The following is a 6000-nucleotide window of genomic DNA, read 5'->3' as shown; positions in this document are numbered from 1 at the left end:
AGAACCACTAAACTCACATGAACTGTTTTAAATATGTTTTAGTACCTTTATGGATCTTGAGATTTACAATGGCATTGCTGTCTATAGAGGCCTCACTAAACCATCGGATTTAATCAAAAATATCTTAATTTGTGTTCCGAAGATGAACGAAGGTCTTACGGGTGTAGAATGACATGAGGGTGAGTAATAAATGACATTATTTTCATTTTTGAAAACCCTTCAAAGGGGCTATATGTAAGAATTTTCATATATTAATCGTTTTTTGTATTGCCAATGTGTGAACACCTTGTAACGAAGGGTTAGTTCACCCAAAAATTAAAATTCTGTCATTAATTACTCACCCTCATGTCATTCCAAACACGTAAGACTTTCCTTTATCTTCGGAAAGCAAATGAAGATCTTTTTGATTAAATCCGAGAGCTTTCTGTCCTTCCATAGACAGCTACGCAACTGAAACTTCAAAAAGTTCATAAAGAGATTGTAAAAGTAATCTATATGAATTGAGTGGTTTAGTCCAGATTTTCTGAAGAGACTCAAACGCTTTTTCTGATGAACAGATTGAATTTAGGCTTTTACTCGCCTATTAACACTGATCAGCGAACATAAACAGAAGCTCAACCAAACCTGAATGACGTGCGAGAACAGCCTCTTCAGGAAGCTCAAACATGTTGTGTAACACACGAGAATGAACCTCATTGGTTACAGAACACATTAGAGCTTCCGGATCTTACGGATTTAGTCTTACGGGTTTGGAACGACACGAGGGTGAGTAATTAATGACAGAATTTTCATTTTTGGGTGAACTAACCCTTTAAAAAACAAGACATTCCTCGTTGTCTATGAAAGCTTGTAGACAGATTTTTATGTGAAGGACTCGGGCTGATTTCGCCAGGAAAATCAAAAGGATGTGACGGTTTTTTACTTCGTTTTACTTCTAAGCGAAGAACGAAAAAGAACTTCGCCCTGAGTATATCGGGGCCTTGAATCATATTCAGTCTCTTGAACGTTACCTGCGCATGAGTCCAAGCATGAGCAGTAAGTTGCTGGCTGCAGTTCACTTAACGGCCACTGGTGTCGCTAATAACAAGGGTTTCTGAATTCTAGCCTTTTTAAGTCTTTTATATACATTTATATGCTTTTCGTTTTGCTTAAAGGTATAGTTCTCTCCAAAGTGAAAAATACTGTCATCTTTTACTCATAATGTCAATCCAATCCTGTAACACACAAATCCCCTTACCCTTAGAAGAGAATTCATTTTGGATTAACTATTCCTTTAAGGCTCAAATGGCACGTGTGAAAAACAGAAAATGCGAGCATGCCTTTATTTCGTAAAAAAGATTACGAATATGCCCCTTATTTTCCTCTGCTGACATTCTCTCTCTTAGTGTGTCTTGTCGCTCTATTAACTAAAAAAAAGATGAAAGAATAATCAGTCAATTACAGCAATCTGACAGATGCTGCATCAACATATCACGAAAACTGATTCCTCACAAAATACTTTTTTTTAATCTCTCAAAGAAACCCACACTGAATGCTAACTGATAGCATGCTGATGTATTTATGTTAATGTTACCTGTATGTGACGGAAAGGGCAAAACTGTATTACAGGTAATCATACTGGTATCAGCTGTGTATTGCTGAAGTGTTTTGCTTTGAGCATCTTAATGGATTGTATGTGTGTTTGTGTGTGTGTGTGTGTGTGTGTGTGTTTGTGTAAAGACTTCTTGACCTACATGAAATCAGCGCACATTTCCATTTATTCATCCTGCTGTACGCATCCCTTTTGATCCTGCGTAGATCATGTTTCTCATCACAACCTGCTTGTGTGTGTGTGTGTGTGTGTGTGTGCACACGTGTGGGTGTTGCATTTTGGCACTGGATATAATTTGCATGTCAAAGAGGAGACCTAGAATGTAGGTCTGTTACCGTCCTTACATTTCTTATAGATGTTTCATATTGATTACTATGACATACTTGAATCAATAGTTGGAGATTGTTGTTGTGTGCAGTTGTGAGTGTATGATCAAAGCAATAAGGCGAGGTTGGGTTAAATGAGCCACCTTTAAAGATCTCTTCACACATTTATAGAGTTTATGAGAAGATTTTTATTGAGTATTTGAAGTCCAAAACTATTTCTAAAAGCCATTTGTGTTCTGGGGAATTTATTGAACTGGAAGTACATTTCTCATAAACTTTTCCATAAAGCATAGAAATATAAGTGAATACACTGACCTAAAGATAAAACTGCACAATTCAAGCCACATTTATTCATTTATACAATACAGATTGTTTCAAAGCAACTTCACAATATTAAACACAATTATCTGCTAAATGTTTTGAATGGAAGCCAGCTAAAAAGATAATTGAATTATTTCTTTAATTGTGATTTTATATCTCACAGTTGAACTTTATTTCTTATTATTGTGACTTTATTTTAAACTTTATCTCACAATTAACTGTTTTATTTATTTAATTTTACTCTCAGCTGGCAACAAGCTTCAATAGTTCCCTGCAGTTTCCCTTTTTTTTCCAAATGCAATAATACTCTTATTCAGTAAGGATGCATTAAATTGATCAATAGTGACAGTAAAGGCATTTTTAATGATACAAAAGATCGATTCATTAATTCCCATGCAGCCTTGGTGAGCATACGGGACTTCTGAACTGTAGTGTACATTGGTTATGAATGTAACCGCGATGAGCAGGGACTTCACCAAATACGACCACAGCACTGTTACTATCAACTAAACACTCTGAACTCAGGAAATGATACTTAGATTTGAGATATTGAACAAAATTGAGCTTTTATGTTGACCTTTGTTGCTATTGAATTATTATAGGATCTTTTGTGAAAGCATGTCAACTCTTGACTTATTTGGGTCATATACGCTGACATGCAGATATCTGGGTTGGAAGTTTCACATGAAACACAACTCGCAAAGGAGAAGACTTCACAAATCCCTCTAACACAACTCAAATACCAAATACCACATTACATTTTCCTCATGACTGACCACGAGCAGAGACACACACTCGCCTTCACCCAGTCTCTGAGGGACAGCTAAATTTTTAATAAGGCTTTTGGAGTGAAAACAATCCTCCTGTCAACCAGCACTCTCTGTCCCATCTCATCCTGTCACTGCAGTGTCAGACCTGCACACATACACACACATATCCATGTGTAGGCTGGAGATGAAAAGGTCTTCCGGGCCAGAGACACACACCAGAGAGTTGCTATGAAAGCAGCCAGACGTCCAGACGCGCACATAACCACACGCAGGGCTGATCGACAGACCGACGCCACATATGGCCATCAGATATTAAGATGTGAGAACAGACATCTTTTGTTATCTCTGAAAACTCAATTTTCTTTTGTTTTCTGTCTATTTTCTGTGGGGGAAAAGGGAAGCAGGATTGAAGAACTGAGGCTATTTTCCTCTGATGTTCCAGATTCAAGATTCTGACATGGTGAAACTTAGTTAGAACTCCAAGATGATTTGGTTTAAAGGCTCTGTCACTGTTCCTTGTCCATCACGCACCTAATGAGAGAATCTGATACCCATTGTTTTCCCGACTTACCATGGCAGATCTAAATATGGCATCCTGAACTGTAAAAAACTCTATCCAAAAAGCATGCTAACTGATCAAAACAAGCATTAAACTTGTCTAAAATTACACAAAGATGACTTCACAACATTGGACTGGTTCCTGGATCGACACTCCTGAAAACAACCACAGTCCTACCATTCGCTTCCACTAGAAATAAATGGAATTGAGCTTGATGAGGGAAAAAAAGTTCAAATTCTCTAATTCCTGATTTCAAAATTTGATTTGTTAGCTGAAATGATGTTATTATTGAAGTCACCCGGGACTACTACTATTATACAGCACAGTTAGAAGATGGTAGGCCCACAAAACTTAAATGAATTCCAAATTACCACAATGATCCAATCAATTCCTGATGTACAAAATAAAGTCCTGCCCTACATTTTTTCTTATTTGAGAAATCGTTTCACTATATGTCACAATAGGGAGGAAAAGACTATCACAACTTCCATTTCATGCCAATTTGAGTCCGAATCCGAGTTTGTGCTTGGCAAATTTGGGGATGATCCCACAGAGAAAGAACCACCACATGTTTATATTTTCTTTACAAATCTTTAATTGTGCGTTTTCACACAGGTAATGGAATAAATTACTTATTCTGGATCTCTAAACATCACCTTTCCCTAAATCAGCTTTGCAGGAGTGACAAAAAGAGAAAGAGAGAGAGCGTGCCTGGGTGCCAATCATAATGGCAGCTCTCCTCATGCTGTAGAGGTATGCTCACATTATAATACAGGAGGGGAGATAATCTGATTCTCATATTCAAATCACTGTTTGTCCATAAATCTTGAAATATTCATGAAAACTCAAATCTATTCAATCCTTCCGGCACCCTTGTGGGAATTAAAGCATAAAGTCGAGTGAGTGCGCCAGTGGCTCGCCAGAACTTGATTTAGAAAATCTCTTTTTGGAAGCGATTCATGTTTACACTCCACTGGTGTTAAGATTCTTTCTGGCACAGCACCGTTTCAGACGCTTCTTGAAATGTGCCTTTCTTGAGGGGACACTAAACTCAGCCATCAGTCCTTTATGGCTTATGTGCCATTGGGGTGTGGTGCCTCTGTGATGCGCTAGGGGGCGCTCCGACTGTTCCTTGTGTTTGCCACCGTGGATCCTGCATTATTCCGCTCAGATGAAAACCGTGACATTTGGTTGCTGGGAGACGCGGAGGAGGTATAGACCAACAGTTTGATAGAGTGTCGCTTTCACCGGTAGAGGGGTAAACGCACGGATATAATGCACTAAAGTTATTATTTGAAACATAAGGGATTGGATGACTACTCTACCCAATTCAGAAACGAATTAGGCCTATAGGCTATTCCGTGGAGAGAGAGAGAGAGAGAGAGAGAGAGAGAGAGAGAGAGAGAGAGAGAGAATGACCGTGCTTTATTTCTACTCTAAATGCAGCCAAAAATGATAATTAGTTATGATGTTTTATTAGTTAGCCTATTTGTAATTTCCATTACAGTTGACAACCTCTATATAGGCTACATATGGGTTTAATGTGTCACCACCCACAACTTTTGACATGTTTTCAAACAGACAGTTGAATTGCAAGAGCTTCTTTCGGTTGTTGTGACAGGCAATTGTTTTAAATTCAAAATATTCAACTTCTGCCCAGCAATGTCTGAAAATAAAGATATTCTAATTTGATTTTGGCGAAGATTCGAAGAAATCTATAGGATATAATACATTACTGAAATCACATTTAACAGCTTTAGAGTCACATATAGTATAGGCCTAGCTCATTTTCTTAGCTGTGACCCACTGTCCGTTACAATAAACATTCAGTTTTTTTTTTTTTTTTAATTAAAATTCAATGATATAACACTCGCAGGTTGTTTTAGCAGTATTTAATGTAATCCTTTCAGATTTGCTTTGCTCCAAATGACAAAAAGCAGCAGAGAAAGGTGATGTCCATTAGAATGGACACTGGGTCTAAACGGGTTAATTACTTAATCCAGCGAGCACAACTGAATCTTATTTAATTACAGGGATGAAATACACGTGCTGGACATTTCCACAGATTTCTTATTTATGTGCAGCTGCCATGAGGAATCCCAGGCGCGTGACTGACAGCAGCGCAACAGATTCGTTTTGGCAGCTAGGAGGCGCATGTGGCTCGCGCTTGGGAACCAAACCTGAGAAAGCTCTAAAGACAACACATTGTAAGATGAGGTAGAGAACATGCCTGGTATATGTCTGCAATCGATATATTAAATGCATTTTATTCCTATATAAAGAAAACAAAAGTAATTGTGGGGGAAAAAATGTTCTAATGAAAGAAAACGGGTCTAAAATGAAATACAATAAGCTTCAATAAAGCACTTGATGTGAAATGAAATGCACATATGCCCTTTTCGCGTTTTTTCACTTATACACAAGTCAACAATA

This window comes from Ctenopharyngodon idella, chromosome 14, assembly GCF_019924925.1.
Source record: "Ctenopharyngodon idella isolate HZGC_01 chromosome 14, HZGC01, whole genome shotgun sequence".
Taxonomy (NCBI): Eukaryota; Metazoa; Chordata; class Actinopteri; order Cypriniformes; family Xenocyprididae; genus Ctenopharyngodon; species Ctenopharyngodon idella.
Note: the sequence above shows the minus strand (reverse complement) of the source record.